This window comes from Dipodomys merriami, unplaced genomic scaffold, assembly GCF_024711535.1.
Source record: "Dipodomys merriami isolate MVZ:Mamm:240054 unplaced genomic scaffold, mDipMer1.0.p SCAF_53, whole genome shotgun sequence".
NCBI lineage: Eukaryota > Metazoa > Chordata > Mammalia > Rodentia > Heteromyidae > Dipodomys > Dipodomys merriami.
The window spans coordinates 761,114-781,882 of NW_027206102.1; positions in this window are offsets into that span (position 1 = coordinate 761,114).

Consider the following 20,769-nt stretch of genomic DNA (forward strand, 5'->3'; position numbering starts at 1 on the left):
TGAGGGTTATGGTGACTGTTAGGGTTAGTGTTAGTGTTAGGGTTAGTGTTAGGGTTAGGGTGAGGTTTAGGTTGAGGTTTAGGTTTAGGATTAGGATTAGGTTTAGGGTGAGGGTGAGTGTGAGGGTTAGGATAAGGATTAGGCTTAGGCTTAGGGTAAGGTTGAGGGTGATGGTTGCGGAGAGGATTAGGCTTAGGGTGACGTTTAGCCTTAGGGTGAGGGTGAGGATTAGGGTTAGGGTTAGGGTTAGGATTAGGGTTAGGGTGAGGGCTAGGGTGAAGGTGAGGGATAGGGTGAGGGTTAGGCTTAGGCATAGGGTTAGGATGAGGGTGATGGTGAGGGTGGGGGTTAGGGTTATAGTGATGGATTAGGTTAGGTTTAGGGTGAGGGTTAGGATGAGAATGACGGTAAGAGTAAAGGTGAGGGTTAGCTTGAGGTTGAGGGTTAGGGTTAGGGTTAGGGTTAGGGTTAGACTGACGATTTGGGTTAGGGCTAGTGTGAGGTTTAGGGTGAGGATGAGGGTTAGGGTTAGAATTAGGGTTAGGGTGAGGGCTAGTGTGAGGGTGAGATTTAGGGTTAGGGTTATGTTTAGGGTGAGGGATAGGGTTAGGTTTAGAGTGAGGGTTAGGTTTAGTGTGAGGGTTACGATTAGGGTGAGGGTGAGGGTGGGGGTAAGGGTTGTGGTGAGGGTTAGGGAGAGGGTGAGGGTTAGGGTTAGGATTAGGGATAGGGTTAGGTTTAGGCTGAAGGTGAGCGTGAGGGTGAGGGTAAGGTTTAGGTTTAGGGTTATGTTTATGGTTAGGGTGAGGTCTAGGGTGAGGGGGAGTGTTAAGGTGAAGTTGAGGTTTAGGCTGAGGGTGTTGGTTAGGTAATGGTTAGGGTTAGGGTGAGGATTAGGTGAGGTTTAGGGTGAGGGTGAGCTTTAGCGTTAGGGTGTGGGTGAGGGTTAGGGTTAGGGTGAGGGTTCGGGAAATGGTTAGGGTTAGGGTGAAGTTGAAGGTTAGGATTAGGGGTAGGTGAGGGTTAGGGTTAGGGTTAGGGATAGGGTGAGGGTGAGGGTTAGGATTAGGTTTAGGGTTAGGGTGAGGTTTAATGTGAGGGTGAGGTTTAAGGTTAGGCTTAGGTTTGGGGTGTGGGTAAGTGATAGCATGAGGGTTAGGGTGAGTTTTAGAGTTAGCATAGGGTTAGGGTGAGGGTTAGGGTGAGGGTTAGGGTGAGGGTGAGTGTGAGAGTGAGCGTTAGGGTGAGGATTAGGGTGAGTTTTAGGGTTAGGGTGAGGGTTAGGTTAAGGGTGAGTGTTAGGGTGAGGGTTAGGTTTACGGTTATGCTTAGGGTTAGGGTGAGGGTTAGGGTGATGGTTAGGGTGAGGGTGAGGTTTAGGGGTGGGGTGAGGGTTATGTTTCTTATTATGGTTAGGGTCAGGTTTAAGATGATGGTGAGGTTTAGGGTGAGGGTTGGGGTGAGTGTTAGGGTTAGGGTTAAGATGAGGGTTATGATAAGGGTTAGGGTTACGGTTAGGGTGAGGGTTAGGTTTAGTGTGAGAGTTAGGATTAGGGTTAGGTTTAGGATTAGTGTGAGGGTAAGAATTACGGTGATGATTAGGGTGAGGGTGAGGTTTAGGGTTAGGAATAGTGATAGGGTTAGTGTTACACTGAGGGCGAGCGTGAGGGTGAGGGTTAGGGTTAGGGTTAGTGTTAGGGTGAGGGCTAGGGTGAGGGTTAGGGTTAGGGTGAGGATTAGGTTGAGGGTGATGGTAATTGTAAATGTGAGGGTTAGGCGGAGGGTGAGGGTTAAGATAAGGGTGAGGTTTAGGGTTAGGGTGAGGGTTAGGGTAAGGTTTCGGGTTAGGGTTAGGGTGAGGATTAGATTGAGGATTAGGTTTAGGGTTAATGTGAGGTTTAGGGTGAGGATGAGGGTTAGGATTCGGTGGAGGGTTAGGGTTAGAATTAGGGTTAGGGTGAGGACTAGGGTGAGGTTTAGGGTAAGGGTTAGGGTTAGGGTGAGGTTTAGGGTTAGGGTGATGGTGAGGTTATGGTTCAGGGTCAGGGTTAGGCTGAGGGTGAGTTTTAGGGTTAGGGTTAGGGTTAGGGTGAGGGGAAGGGTGAGGGTTAGGATGAGTGTTAGGGTGACGGTGAGGGTTAGGGTTAGGATTGGGGTCAGGATTAGGCTGAGGGTTAGGGTGAGGGGTAGGGTTAGGGTAAGGGTGGAGATTAGGGACAGTGTGAGTGTTAGGGTTAGAGTGAGGTTAAGGGTTAGGTTCAGGGTTAGGCTTAGGGTGAGGGTTAGCGTTAGGGTTAGGGTGAGGGTTAGTGTTAGGTTGGAGGTTAGGGTGAGGGTTAGGGTGGGTGTTAGGGTTCTGGTGAGAGAGAGGATTAGGGTTAGGGTGAGGGTTATGGTTAGGGTGATGTGTAGAATGAGGCTGAGGGTTAGGATGAGGGTGAGTGTGAGGGTTAGGGTATGGGTGAGGGTTAAGGTGAGGGTGAGGGTTACAGTAACAGTGAGGGTTAGGGTGAGGGTGAGGTTAAGTATTAGGATTAGGGTGAAGGTTAGGGTTACGGTTATGGTGAGGGTTAGGGTTAGGGTTATGTTTAGGGTGAGGGTGAGTGTTAGAGTTAGGATGAGGGTTTTGGAAAGTATGAGGGTTAGGTTTTCCGTGAGGGTTAGGGTTAGGGTTAGTGTTAGGGTTAGGGTGAGGATAAGGTAAGGGTGAGGGTGAGGGTTAGGGTTACTCTTAGTGTGAGGTTTAGGGTTACGGTTATGGTGAGGGTTAGGGTTAGGGTTATGTTTAGGGTGAGGGTGAGTGTTAGAGTGAGGATGAGGTTTTTGGAGAGTGTGAGGGTTAGGGTTGCGGTGAGGGTTAGGGTTAGGGTGAGTGTTAGGGTGACGGTGAGGGTGAGGTTTAGGGTTGATGTTAGGGTTAGAGTGAGGGGTAGGGTGAGGTTAGGGTTATGGTTAGGGTGAGGGTTAGGGTTACTGTGAGGGTTATGGTTAGGGTGAGGTTTAGGGTTACTGTGAGGGTTCAAGTTAGGGTTAGCCTTAGTGTTATGGTGAGGGTAAGGGTTAGGTTGAGGGTTAGGGTTAGGGTGAGGGTTAGGGTTAATGTCAGGGTTAAGGTTAGGGTTAGTGTTAGGGTGAGGGTGAGGGTTAAGATTAGGTTTAGGGTTAGGGTTATTGTTAGGGTTAGAGTGAGGGTTACAGTTCAGTTTAGGGTGAGGGTGAAGGTGAGGGATATGGTTACGGTTAGGGTGAGGTTTAGGGTTAGGGTTAGGGTTAGGGTTAGTGTTAGGAGGAAGTTTAGGGTGAGGGGTAGGGTTAGGGATAGGGTGAGGGGTAGGGTTTTGGTTAGGGTTAAGGTGAGGGTTCGGCTTAGGGTGAGGTTTAGGGTTAGGGTTAGTGTTAGGGTGAGGGATGGGTTAGCAATAGGATTAGTGTGAGGGCTAAGGTGAGGGTGAGGGTTAGGGTTAGGGTGAGGGTCACAGTTAGGGTTAGGGTTAGGCTGAGGGTTAGGTCAGAGTTAGAGTTAGGGTTAGGGTAAGGTTTAGCGTTAGGGTGAGGTTTAGGTTTAGGATTAGTGTTAGAGTTATGGATAGGTTTAGGATGAGGCTTTCGAATTAGGGTTAGGGTTAGGGTTAGGTAGAAGGTTAAGGTAAGGGTGACGGTTAGGGTTAGTTTTAGGTTTATCGTGTGGGTAAGTGATAGTGTGCGAATTAGGGTGAGTGTTAGAGTTATCATTAGGGTTAGAGTGAAGTTTAGGGTGAGGGATATGGGTAGGGTTAAGGTGAGCTTGAGGGTGAGGGTTAGGGTTAGGGTTAGGGTGGGTTTTAGGGTTAGGGTGAGGGTTAGGGTTAGTGTTAGCGTGAGGGTAAGGGTAAGGGTGAGGGTGACGGTTAGGGTTAGAGTTAGGCTGAGGGTTAGGTTTAGTGTGAGGTTTAGGGTGAGGATGAGGTTAAGGCTTATTGTGAGGTAAGGGTGAGGGTTAGGGTTAGTGTTAGGGTGAGGGTTAGGGATAGGGTTAGGGTTAGGGATAGGGATAGGGTTATGGTGAGGGTTAGGGTAATGGGTATGGTTATGTTAGGGTGAGGGTCAGGTTTAGTGTAAGTATTAGGGTTAGGGTTAGGTTTAGGATTAGTGTGAAGGTAAGAATTAGGGTGACGGTTAGGGTGAGGGTGAGGTTTAGGGTTAGGATTAGGGTTATGGTTAGTGTTATGCTGAGGGTGATGGTGAGGGTGAGGGTGAGTGTGAGTTTTAGGGTTAGGGTTACGTTGAGGGTTATGGTTAGGGTTAATTTGAGGGTGGTATGAGGGTGAGGTTTAGGGTGAGGGAAAGGGTTATGGTGAGGGCCTGGGTGAGTGTGAGGTTTAGGGTTAGGGTGAGGGTTTGAGTTAGGTTTAGTGTGAGGGTTATGGTGAGTGGTAGGGTTAGGTTTAGGGTGAGGTTAGGTTTAGTGTGAGAGTTACGGTTAGGGTTAGGGTGAGGGTGAGGTAAGGGTTATGGTGAGGGTTAGGGTGAGGGCAAGGGTTAGGGATAGGAATAGGGATAGTGTTAGGGTTAGGCTGAGGGTGAGGATGAGGGTGCGGGTGAATTTTAGGGTTAGGGTTACGGTTAGGGTGAGGGCTAGGGTGAGGGTGAGGGTTAGGGTGAAGGTGAGTGTAAGGGTGAGGGTCTTGGTTAGGTAATGTTAGGGTTAGGGTGAGGATTAGGTGAGGGTTAGGGTGAGGGTGCAGGTTCAGGTGATGGTGAGGGTTAGGATGAGGTTGAGGTTTAGTAACCCTAACCGGGTTAGGTGAGGGTTAGGGTTAGGGTTAGGGTTTTGTTTAGGTGAGGGTTAGGGTTAGGCTTAAAGTTAGGGTAAGAGTTAGGGTTAGGGGTAGGTTATGGTTAGGGTGAGTATTAGGTTTCATGTGAGGGTTAGGGTTAGGGTGAAGATAAAGTAAGGGTGAGAGTTAGGGTGAGGGTGAGGTTTAGGGTTACTATTAAAGTGAGGGTTAGGCTTAGGTTTAGTTTTAAGGGGAGGGTTAGGATGACGGTTAGGGTTAGGCTTAGGGTTAAGGAGAGGGTGAGTGTGAGCGTGAGGCTTAGGGTGAACGTTAGGGTTAGGGTGGAGGTTAGTATTAGGGTTAGGGTGAGGGTTTGGGTTAGTCTTAGGGTTACGGAGAGGGTGAGGGTGACCGTGAGGGTTAGGGTTAGGGTTAGGGTTAGGGTGAACGTTAGGGTTAGGGTGGAGGTTGGTATTAGGGTTAGTTTGAGGTTTAGGGTGAGAGTTAGGCTGAGGGTGAGGGTTAGGGTTAGGGTTAGCATTAGGGTTAGGGTCAGGTTTAGGGTGACTGTGAGGTTTAGGGTGAGGTATAGGGTTAGGGTTAAGGTGACAGTTAGGTTAAGGTGTAGGGTTACAGTTAGGGTGAAGGTTAGGTTTAGTGTGAGAGTTAGGGTTAGGGATAGGGTTAGGTTTAGGGTGAGGGTTAGGGTAAGGGGTAGGGTTATGATTAGGGTGAGGGTTAGGTTTAGTGTGAGAGTTAGGGTTAGGGTTAGGGTTAGGATTAGTGTGAAGGTAAGAATTAGGGTGACGGTTAGTGTGAGGGTGAGCTTTAGGGTTAGGATTAGGGTTATGGTTAGTGTTATGCTGAGGGTGATGGTGAGGGTGAGGGTGAGTGTGAGTTTTAGGGATAGGGTTAGGGTGAGGGTTAGGGTGAGGGTTAGGTTTAGGGTGAGGGAGAGGGTGAGGTTGAGGGTGAGTGTTAGGGTTAGGAGAAGGTTTAGGGTTAGGGTTAAGCTTAGGGTTAGGGTGAGATTTTGGGTTAGGTTTAGGTGTAGGATGAGGGTTAGGCTGAGGGGTAGGTGTAGGGTTAGGTGAGGGTTAGGGTTAGTGTGAGGGTTAGGGTGAGGGTGAGTGTTAGGGTTAGGCGGAGGGTAGGGGTTAGGGTGAGGGTTAGATTGATGGTGAGGTTTATGGTTAGCATTAGTGTTAGGGTGAGGGTTAGGTTTAGGGTTAGGGATAGGGTGAGTATTAGGGTTAGGATTAGTGTTAGGGTGAGCATTAGGCTGAGGGGTAGGGTTAGGGTTAGGCTTAGTCTTAGGGTTAGGCTTAGGGTGAGGGTGGGGTTGAGGATTAGGGTTAGGGTGATGGTTAGGGTTAGGGTTAGGGTGAGGGTTCAGATGAGGGTTAGGGTGAGGGTAAGGTTTAAGGTGAGGGTTAGGGTGAGGGTGAGGGTTATGTTTACCATTAGGGTTAGGGTAAGAGTTAGCGTGAGGGTTAGGTTTAGGTTTAGGGTTAGGGTGAGTGTGAGGGTGAGGGTTAGGTTCAGGGTTCGGGTGAGGGTTAGGTTTAGTGTTAGGGTTAGGTTGTGGGTTATGGCTAGGGTTAGTGTGAAGGTGAGGGTGAGGGTTAGGGTGTGGGTGAGGTTGAGGTTTAGGGTTAGGAATAGGGTGGGGCTGAGTGTGAGTGTGAGGTTTAGGGTGAGGAATAGGGATAGGGTGAGGGTGAGTGTTAGGGTGAGGTTTAGTGGTAGGTTAGGGTTAGTGTTAGAGTTAGTGTTAGAGTTAGAGTTAGGGTGATGGTTAGTATGAGGGTTAGTTTAAGGTTAAGGGTGAGGGTTAGGGTTAGGGTTAGTGTTAGGAGGAAGTTTAGGGTGAGGGGTAGGGTTAGGTTTAGGGTGAGTATTAGGGTTATTGTGACCGTTAGGGTAAGGGTTAGGGTTAGGGTTAGGTTGAGGGTTAGGGTTTTGGTTAGGGTTAAGGTGAGAGTGAAGGTTAGGGTGAGGTTTAGCGTTAGTGTTAGGGTTAGGGTGAGGGTTAGAGTTAGGGTGGAGTTTGGGATTAGTGTTAGGGTTATGGTTAGGGTGAGGCTTAGTGTTAGGGTTAGGGTTAGTGTTAGGAGGAAGTTTAGGGTGAGGGTTAGTGTTAGGTTGAGGGATAGGCTTAGCAATAGTGTTAGTGTGAGGGCTAAGGTGATGGTGAGGTTTAGGGTTAGGGTTAGGTTTAGCGTGAGGGTTAGGCTTAGGCTGAGGGTAGTGTTATTGGGAGCATTGGTGTTAGGGTTAGGCTTAGTGTTAGGGTGAGGGTAAGGGTTAGGCTGAGGTTTAGGTATAGGGTGAAGGTTAGGGTTAGGGTGAGGGTCAGGGTTAGTGTTAGGGTTAGGCTGAGGGTTAGGTGAGGGTTAGGGTTAGGGTTAGGGTAAGGGTTAGCGTTAGGGTTAGGGTTAGGGTTAGGATTAGTGTTAGAGTTAGGGTGAGGGTTAGGGTGAGGGTTTCAGGTTAGGGTTAGGGTTAGGTTGAGGGTTACGGTGAGGGTGAGGATTAGGATTAGGTTTAGGTTTATCATGTTGGTATGTGATCGTGTGCGGTTAGGGTGAGTGTTAGATTTAGCATTAGGGATAGAGTGAAGGTTAGGGTTAGTGTTAGGGTTAGGGTTAAGGTGAGCTTGAGGGTGAGGGTTAGGGTTAGGGTTATGATGAATTTTAGGTTTAGGGTGAGGGTTAGGGTTAGTGTTAGTGTGAGGTTAAGGGTGAGGGTGACGGTTAGGTTTAGAGTAAGGGTGAGGATTAGGTTTAGTGTGAGGTTTAGGGTGAGGATGAGGTTAAGGCTTTGGGTGAGGTTTAGGGTAAGGTTGAGTGTTAGGGTTAGGGTTAGCGTGAGGGAGAGGGTTAGGGTGAGTGTTAGGGTTAGGATAGGGTTAGGTTTAGGATGAGGGTTAGGGTAAGGGGTAGGGTTATGTTTAGGGTGAGGGTTAGGTTTAGTGTGAGTGTTGGGGTTAGGATTAGGGTTAGGATTAGTGTGAAGGTAAGAATTAGGGTGACGGTTAGGGTGAGGGCGAGGTTTAGGGTTAGGATTAGGGTTATGGTTAGTGTTATGCTGAGGGTGATGTTGAGGGTGAGGGTGAGTGTGAGTTTTAGGGTTAGGGTAAGGGTGAGGGTTAGGGTGAGGGTTAGGTTTAGGGTGAGGGATAGGGTGAGGGTGAGGTTGAGGGTGAGTGTTAGGGTTAGGAGAAGGTTTAGGGTTAGGGTTAATCTTAGGGTTAGGGTGAGGTTTTGGGTTAGGTTTAGGTGTAGGATGAGGGTTAGGCTGAGGGGTAGGTGTAGGGTTAGGTGAGGGTTAGGGTTAGTGTGAGGGTTAGGTTTAGGGTTAGGTTGAGGGTAAGGATTAGTGTGAGGGTTAGGGTGAGGGTGAGTGTTAGGGTTAGGCGGAGGGTAGGGTTTAGGGTGAGGGTTAGATTGTTGGTGAGGTTTATGGTTAGCATTAGTGTTAGTGTTAGGGTGAGGGTTAGGGTTAGGATTAGGGATAGGGTGAGTATTAGGGTTAGGATTAGTGTTAGGGTGAGCATTAGGCTTGAGAGGTAGGGTTAGGGTTAGGGTTAGGCTTAGTCTTAGGGTTAGGCTTAGGGTGAGGGTGGGGTTGAGGATTAGGGTTAGGGTGATGGTTAGGGTTAGGGTTAGGGTGAGGGTTCAGATGAGGGTTAGGGTGAGGGTAAGGTTTAAGGTGAGGGTTAGGGTGAGGGTGAGGGTTATGTTTACCATTAGGGTTAGGGTTAGAGTTAGCGTGAGGGTTAGGTTTAGGGTTAGGGTTAGGGTGAGTGTGAGGGTGAGGGTTAGGTTTAGGGTTCGGGTGAGGGTTAGGTTTAGCGTTAGGGTTAGGTTGTGGGTTAGGGTTAGGGTTAGTGTGAGGGTGAGGGTGAGGTTTAGGGTGTGGGTGAGGGTGAGATTTAGGGTTAGGAATAGGGTGGGGCTGAGTGTGAGTGTGAGGTTTAGGGTGAGGAATAGGGATAGGGTGAGGGTGAGTGTTAGGGTGAGGTTTAGTGGTAGGTTAGGTGAGTGTTAGAGTTAGGGTGATGGTTAGTATGAGGGTTAGTTTAAGGTTAAGGGTGAGGGTTAGGGTTAGGATTAGGTTAGGGTGAGGGTGAGGGTGAGCATTTGCGTTAGCGTTAGGGTTAGGGATAGGTTTAGGGTTAGGGTGAGTTTTAGGATGAGGGTTAGGGTTAGGGTTTACGTGAGGGTTAGGGTCAGGGTGAGGGTAAGGGTTAGGGTTAGATTTACGGTGAGAGTAATGGTTAGCATGAGGTTTTCGGTGAGTGTGAGGGTTAACGTTAGCATTAGGGTTAGGGTGAGGTTTAGGGTGAGGGTTAGGGTTAGCTTTATGGTTAGGGTGAGGTGAGGGTGAGGGTGATTGTGAGGTTTATGGTTAGGGTGAGAGATAGGTTTAGGGTGAGGGTTAGGCTTTGGGTTAAGGTGCAGATATGCGTGAGGGTGACAGTGAGGCTTAGGGTGAGGGTGAGTGTGAGTGTGGGGGTTATGCTTAGAGTTAGGTTTAGGGTTAGGGTTAGTGTGAGGGTGAAGGTGAGGGTTAGGCTTAAGAGTAGGTTTAGGTTTAAATTTAGGCTGAGGGTGAGCGTGTCGGAGAGGGTAACGGTTAGGCTTAGGATTAGGGTTGGTGTGAGGGTTAGGGTGAGGGTAAGGTTAAAGGTTAGGGTGAGGGTGAGGGTTAGGGTTAGGGTTAGGGTGAGGATTAGGGTTAGGGTGAGGTTAGAGTTAGGGTGAGGTTTATTGTTAGTGTGAGGGTTAGTGTTAGTGTTAGGTTGAGGGTAAAGTTTAGGTTGAGGGTTATGGATAGGGTTAGGTTTAGGGTGAGGTTTGGGTTAGGGTGAAGGTTAGGGTCAGGGTGAGTGTTAGGGTTAGCATTATGGTTAGGGTGAGGGTTAGTGTGAGGGTTAGCGTAAGGTTAGTGTGAGGGTTAGGTTTAGGGTGAGGGTTAGGTTGAGGGTGAGAGTAATGTTAAGTGTGAGGGTTAGGGTTATGGTGAGGATTATGGTAAGCTTGTGGGTTAGGGTGAGGGTTAGGTTTAGGTTTACAGTAAGGGTGAGGGTTAGGGTGAGTGTTAGGTTTGGGGTTAGGGTTAGGGTGAGGGTGAGATTGAGTGTTGGGAATAGGGTGAGGGTTAGGTTTAGGGTGAGGGTTAGGATTAGGATTAGGTTTAGGGTGAGGCCTAGGGTGAGGGTGAGGGTTAGGGTTAGGGATAGGGTTAGGTTGAGGGTTAGGGTTAGGCTGAGGATTAGGGATAGTGTAATGGCTAGTTTTAGGGTTAGGGTTAGTGTTAGGGTGAGCGTAAGTTTTAGGGTTAGGTTTAGGGTTACGGTGAGGTTGAGGGTTAGGTTAAGCGTGAGGGTTAGGGTTAGGGTGAGGGTGAAGGTGAGGGTTAGGATAAGGGTTAGGGTTAGGGTTATTTTTAGGTTTAGGGTTAGGTTTATGGTTATGTTGAGGGTGAGGGTGAGGGTGAGGGTTAGGGTTAGTGTGAGGTTTAGAGTTAGGGTTACGTTTAGGGTTAGGGTTAGGATGAGGTTTAGGGTGAGGGGTAGGGTTAAGGTTAGGGTGAGGGTTAGGGTTAGTGTGAAGGTTAGGGTTTGGGTTAGGATTAGGTTACGTTGAGGGTTAGGTTTTAGATTAGGGTTAGGGTGAGAGTGAGGGTTAGGGTGAGGTTAAGGGTTAGATTAGATTTAGGGTTAGGGTGAGGGTAAGGGTTAGGATGAGGGTTAGGCTTAGGGTCAGGTTTAGGTTGAGGTTGATGTTTAGGGTTAGTGTTAGGTTGAGGTGAAGGTTTAGGGTGAGGTTTAGGGTGAGGGTGAGTGTTAGGGTTAGCATTAGGGTTAGGGTGTGGTTTAGTGTGAGTGTTTTGGTTAGTTTAGGGTGAGGTTTTGGGTTAGTGTGAGGGTTAGGGTGAGGGTAAGGTAAGGGTATGGGTGAGGTGTTTGGTGAGCGTGAGGGTTACGGAAAGTGAGAGGGTTAGCGTTAGGGTGAGGGTTAGAGTTAGGGTTAGGAAAAGGGTTAGTGTGAGGGATAAGGTGAGGGTGAGGATTAGGGTTAGGTTTAGGTTTAGGTTGAGGGTTAGGTTTAGGCTGAAGGTTAGGGTTAGTGTGAGTGTTGGTGTTAGGTTTAGGCTTAGTATTAGGGTGAGGGTAAGGTTTAGGGTGAGGGTTAGGTTTAGGGTGAGTGTTAGGGTTAGGGTGAGGGTGAGGGTTAGGTTTAGGGTGAGGGTAAGTTTTAACATAAGGTCTAGGTTTAGGGTTATTGAAGGTTTTGTTGAGGTTTAGTATTAGTGTTAGTGTAAGGGTTAGGGTTAGGGTTAGTGTGAGGATTAGGTTGAGGGTTAGCTTGACGTTTAGGGTTAGTGTGAGGGTTAGGGTTAGGCTGAGGGTGAGGGTGAAGGTGAGAGTTAGGGTTAGGATTAGGGTTAGGGAGAGGTTTTGGGTTTGGTTTAGGGTTAGGATGATGGTTAGGGTGAGGGGTAAGTTTAGGTTTAGGGTGAGGTTAGATTTATTGTGAGGGTTAGCGTTAGGTTTAGGTTTAGGGTGAGGGTGAGGATATGGTTTAGGGTGCGGGTTAGGGTGAGGGTTAGGGTTAGGGATAAGGTTAGGTTTAGGGTGACTGTTAGCTTGAGGGTTTGGTTTAGGTTTAGGGATAAGGTTTCGGATGAGGGTTCGGGCTCAGTTTAGGGTTAGGTTAAGGGTTTCGTGTTTGGGTTACTGTTAGGTTTAGAGTGAGGTTTATGGTGAGGGTGAGGTTATGTTCAGGCTTATGGTGTGTTTAAGTGATAGCGTGAGGGTTAGAGTGAGTGTTAGAGTTATTAGTAGGGTTTGGGTGAGGGTGAGGGAGAGGGTTAGGGTTTGGGTTAGCGTGAGGGTGAGGGTGAGGGTGACGGTTAGGGTTAGAGTTAGGGTGAGGGTTAGGTTTAGTGTGAGGTTTAGAGTGAGGATGAGGTTAAGGGTTAGGGTGAGGGTTAAGGTAAAGGTGAGGGTTAGGGTTAGGTTTAGTGTTAGGGTGAGGGTTAGGGTTAAGTTTAGGGTTAGGGTGACGGGGAGGTTTAGGGTTAGGTTTAGGGTGAGTGATAAGGTGCGGGTTAGGGTTAGGGTGAGGGTTAGGGATAGGGTGAGGGTTAGGGTTAGGGTTAGTTTGTGGGTGGTGTAAGGGTGAGGTTTAGGATGATGTTTAGGATTAGGATGAGGGCTAGGGTGAGGGTTAGGGTTAGCGTTAGGGTGAGGGTTAGGGTTAGGTTTAGGTTGATGTTTGGGGTGAGGGGTAGGGTTAGATTTAGGGTGAGGGTTAGGTTTAGTGAGAGCGTTATGGTTAGGCTTAGGGTGAGGGTGGCGGTAAGGTTTATGGTGAGTGTTATGTTGGGGTTGATGGTTAGGGTTAGGATTAGGGGTAGGGTTAGGGTAAGGCTGAGCATGAATGTGAGAGTGCGGGTGAGGTTTACGGGTAGGGTTACGTTTAGGGTGAGGGCTGGGGTGAGGGTGAGGGTTAGGGTGAAGGATAGGGTGAGGGTGAGAGTGAGGGCCTTTGTTAGATAATGGTTAGGGTTAGGGTGAGGATTAGGTGAGGGTGAGGGTGAGGGTGAGCTTTAGGGATAGGGTGTGGGTGCGTGTTAGGTTTAGGGTGGGGGTTCAGGTGATGTTGAGTGTTAGGGTAAGGTTGAGATTTAGGGTTACATGAGGGTTAGGTTTAGGGTTAGAGTTAGAGTTAGGATGAGGGTTTGGGTGAGGGATACTGTTAAGGTTAGGGTGAGCATTAGGGTTAATGTGAGGGTTAGGGTTAGGGTGAGGTTCATGTTAGAGTGACGGTTCAGGTGAGAGTTAGGGTTAGGGTTACTGTTAGTGTGAGGGTTAGGGTTAGCTTTAGTGTTAAGTTGAGGGTGAGGGTGAGGGTTAGGGTTAGGCTTAGGGTTAAGGTGAGGGTGAGGGTGAGGATGAGGGTTAGCTTGAGGGTTAGGGTTAAGGTGAGGGTTAGGTTTACGATTAGGGTTATTGTTAGGATTAGGTTTAGGGTGAGGGTGAGGATGAGGGTGAGGGTGAGGGTGTGGGATAGGGTTAGGGTTAGGTTTAGGGTGAGCATGAGGGTTAGGGTTAGGGTGATGGGTAGGTTTAAGTTTAGGGTGAGGGTTAGGGTTAGTGTGAAAGTTAAGTTTATGGTTAGGGTGAGGTTTAGGCTGAGGGTTAGGGTTTGGATTAGGGTTAGGATGAGGGTGAGGGTTAGGGTGAGGTTTATGGTTAGTTTAGGGTTGGGTTTATGGTGAGGGTTAGGGTGAGGGTAAGGATTAGGTTGAGGGTTAGGGTTAGCGTGAGGTTTAGGGTGAGATTGTGGGTTAGGGTTAGGGTTAGAGTGAGGTTCAGGTTTAGGGTGAGGGTTAGGGTGAGGGTGATTGTTAGGGTTAGCATTAGGGTTAGGGTGAGGTTTAGTGTGAGTGTTTTGGTTAGGTTAAGTTGAGGTTTTGGCTTAGTGTGAGGGTTAGTGTGAGGGTAAGGTAAGGGTAAGGGTGAGGTTTTTGGTGAGGGTGAGGGTTACGGAAAGGGTGAGGGTTAGGGTTAGGGTTAGGGTTAGGGATAGGAAAAGGGTTAGTGTGAGGGATAAGATGAGGGTGAGGATTTGGTTTAGGGTTAGGTTTAGGTTGAGGGTTAGGTTTAGGCTGAGTGTTAGGGTTAGTGTGAGCGTTTGTGTTAGGGTTAGGCTTAGTGTTAGGGTGAAGGTTAGGGTTAGGGTGAGGGTGAGGGTTAGGGTGAGGTTTAGGGTTAGCTTAGGGTTAGGTTTAGGGTGAGGGTTAGGGTGAGGGTAAGGATTAGGGTGAGGGTTAGGGTTACGGTGAGGTTTAGGGTGAGGTTGTGGGTTAGGGTTAAGGTTAGACTGAGGTTCAGGTTTAGGGTGAGGGTTAGGGTGAGGGTGAGTGTTAGGGTTAGCATTAGGGTTAGGGTGAGGTTTAGTGTGAGTGTTTTGATTAGGTTAGGTTGAGGTTTATGGTTAGTGTGAGGGTTAGGGTGAGGGTAAGGTAAGGGTAAGGGTGAGGTTTTTGGTGAGGGTTAGGGTTACTTAAAGGGTGAGGGTTAGGGTTAGTGATAGGAAAAGGGTTAGTGTGAGGGAAAGTTGAGGGTGAGGATTTGGGTTAGGGTTAGGATTAGGTTGAGGGTTAGGTTTAGGCTGAGGGTTAGGTTTAGTGTGAGGGTTTGTGTTAGGGTTAGGCTTAGTGTTAGGGTGAAGGTTAGGGTTAGGGTGAGTGTTAGGGTTAGGGTGAGGGTAAGGGTTAGGGTTAGGACTAGATTTAGGGTTATTGAGGATTTTGGTGATGTTTAGGGTTAGGGTTAGTGTAAGGGTTATGGTTAGGTTTAGTGTTAAGGATTAGGTTGAGGGTTAGCGTGATGGTTAGGGTTAGTGTGAGGGTAAGGGTTAGGCTGAGGGTGAGGGTGAGGTTGAGAGTGTTAGTGTTAGGGTGAGTTATGATGAGGGTGAGGGTTAGGGTTAGGATTAGTGTTAGGGATAGGTTTTGAGTTAGATTTAGGGAGAATGAGGGTTAGGGTGAGGGGTAAGTTTAGGTTTAGGGTGAGGGTTAGAGTTATTGTAAGCATCAGCGTTAGGGTTAGGGTTAGGGTGAGGGTGAGTATAAGGTTTAGGGTGAGGGTTAGGGTGAGGGTTAGGGTTTGGGATAGGGTTAGGGATAGGGTGACACTTAGCTTGAGGGTTAGGTTTAGGGTTAGGGTTAAGGTTAGGGTTAGGGTTTCGTGTTTGGGTTAGGGTTAAGTTTAGGGTGAGATTTAGGGTGAGTGTGAGGGTGAGGGTTAGGTTTAGGTTTATGGTGTGGGTAAGTGATAGCGTGAGGGTTTGGGTGAGTGTTAGAGTTACCAGCAGGGTTAGAGTGAAGGTTAGGGTGAGGGTTAGGGTTAGGGATAAGGTGAGCTTGAGGGTGATTGTTAGGGTTAGGGTTAGGGTGAGTTTTAGGGTTAGGGTGAGGGTTAGGGTTAGGGTTAGCATGAGGGTGAGGGTGAGGGTGACGGTTAGGGGTAGAGTTTGGGTGAGGTTTAGGTTTAGTGTGAGGTTTAGGGTGAGGATGAGGTTAAGGGTTAGGGTGAGGGTTAAGGTAAGGGTGAGGGTTAGGGTTAAGGTTAGTGTTAGGGAGAGGGTTAGGGTGAGGGTTAGGGTTAGGGTTAAGGTTAGGGTTTGGGTGAGGGGGAGGGTTAGGGTTCGGTTTAAGGTGAGGGCTAGTGTGGGGGTTAGGGTTAGGGTTAGGGTGAGTGTTAGGGTTACGGTACGTTTGAGGGTGGTGTGAGGGTGAAGTTTAAGATGAGGATTAGGATTAGGGTGAGGGCTAGGGTGAGGGTGAGGGTTAGCGTTAGGGTGAGGGTTAGGTTTAGGTTAGGTTGAGGTTTGGGGTGAGGGGTAGGGTTAGGTTTAGGGTGAGGGTTAGGTTTAGTGTGAGGGTTAAGGTTAGGGATATTGTGAGGGTGAGGGTAAGGGTTATGGTGAGTGTTATGATCAGGTTGAGGGTTAGGGTTAGGATTAGGGGTAGGGTAAGGTAAGGCTGAGCATGAGGGTGAGGCTGCGGGTGAGGTTTAGAGTAAGGGTTACGTTTAGGGTGAGGGCTAGGGTGATGGTGAGGGTTAGGGTGAAGTTTAGGGTGAGGTTGAGGGTGAGGGTCTTTGTTAGATAATGGTTAAGGTTAGTGTGAGGATTAGGTGAGGGTTAGGGTGAGCCTGAGGATTAGGGTGTGGGTGAGTGTTAGGGTTAGTGTGAGGGTTCTGGTGATGGTAAAGGTTAGGGTAACGTTGAAAATTAGGGTTAGGTTTAGATGAGGGTTAGGTTTAGGGTTAGGATTAGAGTTAGGCTGAGGGTTCGGGTGAGGTGTACTGTTAAGGTTAGGGTAAACATTAGGGTTAATTTGAGGGGTAGGGATAGGGTGAGGATAAAGTTCAGGTGACGGTTAGGGTGAGGGTGAGGGTTAGGGTTACTGTTAGGGTGAGGGTTAGAGTTAGCTTTAGTGTTAAGGTGAGGGTGAGGGTTTGGGTTAGTGTTAGGCTTAGGGTTAAGGTGAGGGTGATGGTGAGGATGAGGGTTAGAGTGAGGGTTAGCATTAGAGTGAGGGTTAGGTTTAGGGTTAGGGTTAGGGTTATTGTTAGGGTTAGATTTAGGGTGAGGGTGAGGATGAGGGTGGGGTGAGGGTGTGGGTTAGGGTTAGGGTTAGGTTTAGGGTGAGGGTGAGGGTTAGGGTTAGGGTTAATGTTAGGCTTAGGTTGTTACGGTTAGTGTGAGGCTTAGTGTTAGGGTTAGGGTTGGTGTTAGGGTGAGGGAAAGTATTAGGGTGAGGATTAGGGTTAGGGTGAGGGTTAGGAACAGGTTGAGGGTTAGGATTAGGGTTCTGGTTAAGGTGAGGGTGAGGGTGATGCTTAGGGTTAGGGTTAGGTTGAGGGATAGGTGAGGGTTAGGTTTAGGGTGAGGGTTAGGGTTAGGGTGAGAGTTAGCCTTAGTGTTAATTTGAGGGTGGGGTGAGGGTCAGGTTTAGGGTGTGGGTTAGGGTTAGGGTGATGGCTAGATTAGTGTGATGATTAGGGTTAAGGTGAGAGTTAGGGTTACGTTTAGGGTGAGGGATACGGTGAGGTTTAGGTTTAGGTTTAGAGTGAGGGTTAGGTTTAGTGTGAGGGTTACGGTTAGAGTTAGGTTGAGGGTGAGGGTTAGGGTTAAGGGTGAGGGTTAGGGTAATGCTGAGGGTTATGTTTAGGATTAGCTTTAGAGTTAGGTTTAGGCTGAGGGTGAGAGTGAGGGTGAGTGTGAGGTTTAGGATTAGGGTTAGGTTTAGGGTGAGGGGTAGTGTGAGGGTGAGTGTTAGGGTAAAGATGAGGGCGAGGTTGAGGGTGAGGGTCTCGGTTAGGTAGAGGTTAGGGTTAGGGTGAGGATTAGGTGAGAGTTAGGGTGAGGGTGAGGCTTAGGGTTAGGGTTAGAGAGAGGGTTATGTTAGGGGTTAAGGTTAGAATTAGGGTGAGGGTTAGGATGGGGGTGAGTGTTAGGATTAGGGTTAAAGAGAGGGTTAGGTTAGGGGTTAAGGTTAGAATTAGGGTGAGGGTTAGGGTGAAGGGTAGGGTTAGAGTTAGGGTGAGCATAAAGCTTAATGTGAGGGCTAGGGTTACTGTGAGGATAAACTAAGGGTGAGAGTTAGGGTTACTGTTAGGGTGAGGTTTAGGGTTAGGATTAGTGTTAAGGTGAGAGTAAGGGTAAGGGTTAGGGTTAGGCTTAGGGTTAAAATGAGGGTGAGGGTGAGGGCGAGGGTTAGTGTGAGGTTTAGGGTTAGGGTGAGGGTTAGGTTTAGGGTTAGGGTTTGGGTTATTTTTAGGGTTAAGGTTAGGGTGAGGGTGAGGATAAGGTTTAGTGTGATGTTTAGGGTGATTGTGATGGTTAGGGTGAGGGTGAGGGTGAGGTTTTGGTTGAGTGTTTGGGTTAGGTTTAGGGTGAGAGTGAGTGTGAGGGTTAGGGTCAGGGTTAATATTAGGCTTAGGATTAGGCTGAGGGTGAGCGTGAGTGTGAGAGTTAGGGTTAGGGTTAGTGTGAGGCTTAGGCTTAAGGTGAGGGTGAGGGTTAGGGATAGGGTCATGGTTAGAGTGGGGGTGAGGGTGAGGCTTAGGGTGAGGGTGAGGGTGAGTGTTAGGGTGCGCGTAAGTTTTAGGGTTAGATTTAGGGTTAGGGTGAGGGTTAGGATGATGGTTAGGATGAGGGGCAGGGTTAGGGTTCTGGTGAGGTTCAGGGTTAGTTTGAGGGTGACCATTACGTTTGGGTTTAGGGTGAAGGTTAAGGTGAGGGTTAGGGATAGGTTTAGGTTTAGGCTGAGGGTTAGGGTGAGGGTAAGTTTTAGGGTGAGGGTTAGGGTGAGTGTGAGGGTTAGGTTTAGGGAGAGATTTAGGTTTATGGAGAGGATTAGGGTTCCGTTTAGGGTGAAGTTGAAGGTGATGGTGTGGGTTAGGGTAAGGATTAGGTTTAGGGTTAGGGTTAGGGTTATTGTTAGGGTTAGGGTTAGGGTTACGGTTAAGGTGAGGTTGCGGGTGAGGTGAGGTTTAGCGTTAGGGTTAGCGTTAGGGTGAGGGTTTTGGTGAAGGTAAGTGTTGGGGTGAGGGTTAGGGTTAGGGTGAGGTTGAGGGTGAGGTTGAGAGTTAGTGTTAGGGTTAGGGTTAGGGTGAGGTTTAGGGTGAGTTTGAGGTTTAGTGTTAGGGTTAGTGTTAGGATGAGATTAAGGGTTAGGTTGAGGGTTAGCCTGAGTGTTAGGGTTAAGTTAGGGTGAAGGTTAGGGTTAGGGTGAGGTTTAGGGTTAGTGAAGGTTAGTTTTAGGGTTATGCTTAGTGTTCAGTTGAGGGTAATGTTTAGATTGAGGTTTAGGTTGCGGGTGAGGGTTAGGGTTTGTGTGAGGGTTAGGGATAGGGTGTGGATTATAGTGAGGTTTAGGGTTAGGGTGATCTTTAGGGTGAGGGTTAGGGTGAGGTTGAGGGTGAGGGTGAGGATTAGGCTTAGGGTTAGGGTGAGGGTGAGTGTGAGGTTTAGGGTTAGGGTTAGGCTTAGGCTTTGGGTTAGGCTGAGGGTGGGGTTGAGTGTGAGTGTTAGGGTTAGGGTGAGGGTTAGGGTTAGGGTTAGGGTTAGGGATAGGGTGATGTTTAGGGTGAGGGTTGTTGTAAGAGTAGGTGTTAGGGTTACATTAGTGTTATGGTGAGTTTAAGGGTTAGGTTGAGGATTAGCATTAGGGTGAGGGTTAGGGTTAATGTGAGGGTTAGGGTTTCTGTAAGGGTGAGGTTGAGGGTGATGGTGAGGCTTAGGGTTAGGGTGAGTGTGAGGGTGAGTGTGAGTGTTAGGGTTAGGTTTAGGCTTAGGCTGAGGGTTAGGCTGAGTGTGATGGTGAGGGTGTGGGTGAGGATTAGAGTTAGGGTGAGTTTTAGGGTTAAGGTTACCGTGAGGGTTTGGGTTAGGCTTAAGTTTAGGATGAGGGTTAGGTTGAGGGGTACGGTTATGGTTAGTGTGAGCGTTATGGTTAGCGTTAGTGTTAGGGATAGGTTTAGGGTTAGGGTGAGGTTTAGGATGAGGTTTAGGGTTACGGTAAGGGTTAGGGTTAGGGTTAGGATGAGGGTTAGGGAGAAGGATAGGATGAGGGTTAGGGTGAGGGTTCGGTTTAGGGTTCGGGTTAGGGTTATGGTGAGGGTGGAGGTGAGGGTGAGAGTGAAGGTTAGGGTTAGAGTTAGGATGAGCGTGAGGATTAGGGTTAGGGTTAGGGTTAGGGTTAGGTTTATGCTGAGGATAAGGCTGAGGGTGTGGGTGAGGATTAGGGTTAGGTTGAGTGTTAGTGTTAGTGTTAACGTAAGAGTTTGGGTTAGGGTTAAGTTTAGGATGAGAGTTAGTTTGAGGCGTACGGTTACAGTTAGATTGAGCATTAGGGTTAGCGTTAGGGTTAGGGATAGGGTTAGGGTTAGGGTGAGGTTTAGGATGAGGGTTAGGGTTAGGGTGAGGGTTAGGGTTAGGGTTAGGGTGAAGGTTATGGTTATGGTTAGGGCTAGGGTAAGGGATAGGGTCAGTGCGAGGGTTAGGGTTAGGGTTAGATTTATGCTGAGAGTAAGGTTTAGCGTGAGGTTTAGCATGAGTGTGAGGGTTAGAGTTACATTAGGGTTAGGGTAGGTTTAGCTTGAGGGTTAGGGTTAGGTTTAGGTTTAGGGTGAAGTGAGCGTGAGGGTGATTGTGAGGTTTATTGTTAGGGTGAGGGATAGGTTTAGGGTGATGGTTAGGTTTAGGGTGAGGGTGAGCTTGAGGGTGACAGTGAGGTTTAGGGTGAGGGTGAGGGTGAGTGTGAGGGTTAGGATTAGGTTTAGGTTTAGGGTTAGGGTTAGTTTGAGGGTGAAGGTGAAGGTTAGTGTTAGGAGTAGGGTTAGGTTTAAAGTTAGGCTGAGGGTGAGCGTGAGGTTGAGGGTGATGGTTAGGGTTAGGGTTAAGTTGAGGGTTAGAGTTAGTGTGAGGGTTAAGGTGAGGGTAAGGTTAAAGGTTAGGGTGAGGGTTAGGGTTAGGGTTCGGGTGAGGTTTAGGGTTAGGGTGAGGGTGAGGGTTAGGGTGAGGTTAAGGGTGAGTTTTAGGGTGAGGGTTAGGGTTAGGGTGATGTTTAGGGTTAGGATTAGGGTTGTGGTGAATACTAGCTTGTCAGTGAGGGTTGGGGATAGGGTGAAGGTGAGGGTTAGGTTTAGGGTTAAGTTGAGGGTTTGGGTGATGTATAGGTTTAGGAGTAGTGTTAGGTTTAGAGTTAGACTGAGGATGAGGGTGAGGGTGAGGGTGACTGATAGGGTTAGGGTTAGGGTGAGGGTTAAGGTGAGGATAAGGGTGAGTGTTAGAGTGAGCGTTCGGGTTCGGGAGAGTATGAGGGTTAGGGTTTGGGTGAGGGTTAGGGTTGGGTGAGTGTTAGGATGATGGTGAGGGTGAAGGTTAGGGTTGGGTTTAGGGTCAGAGTGAGGGTTAGGGTGAGGGGTATGGTTAGGGTTAGGGTGAAGATTAGGGTTGGTGTGAAGGTTAGGGTTGGGGTGAGGTTTAAGGTTACTGTGAAGGTTCATGTTAGGTTTAGACTTAGTGTTAGGGTGAGAGTAAGGGTTAGGTTGACGGTGAGGTTTATGTTGAGGTTTAGGGTTAGTATGAGGGTTAGGGCTAGGGTGAGGGTAATGGTGAGGGTTAGGGTTAGGGTGATGTTTATGGTGAGGGTGAGGGTTAGGGGGAGGGGGAGGGTGAGGGTTCAGTTGTGGGTTTGGGTGAGGGTTAGGGTGAGGTTGAGGGTGAGGGTGAGACTTAGGGTTAGGTTTAGGGTGACGGTTAATGTGAGGATTAGGGATAGGGTTATGCTTAGGTTTAGGGTTAGGCTGAGGGTGACTGTGAGCGTGAGGGTTAGGGTTAGGGTGAGGGTTAGGTTTAGGGTGAGGGTTAGGTTGAGGGTGAGTGTGAGGGTTAGGTTTAGGTTTAGGATTGCGTTT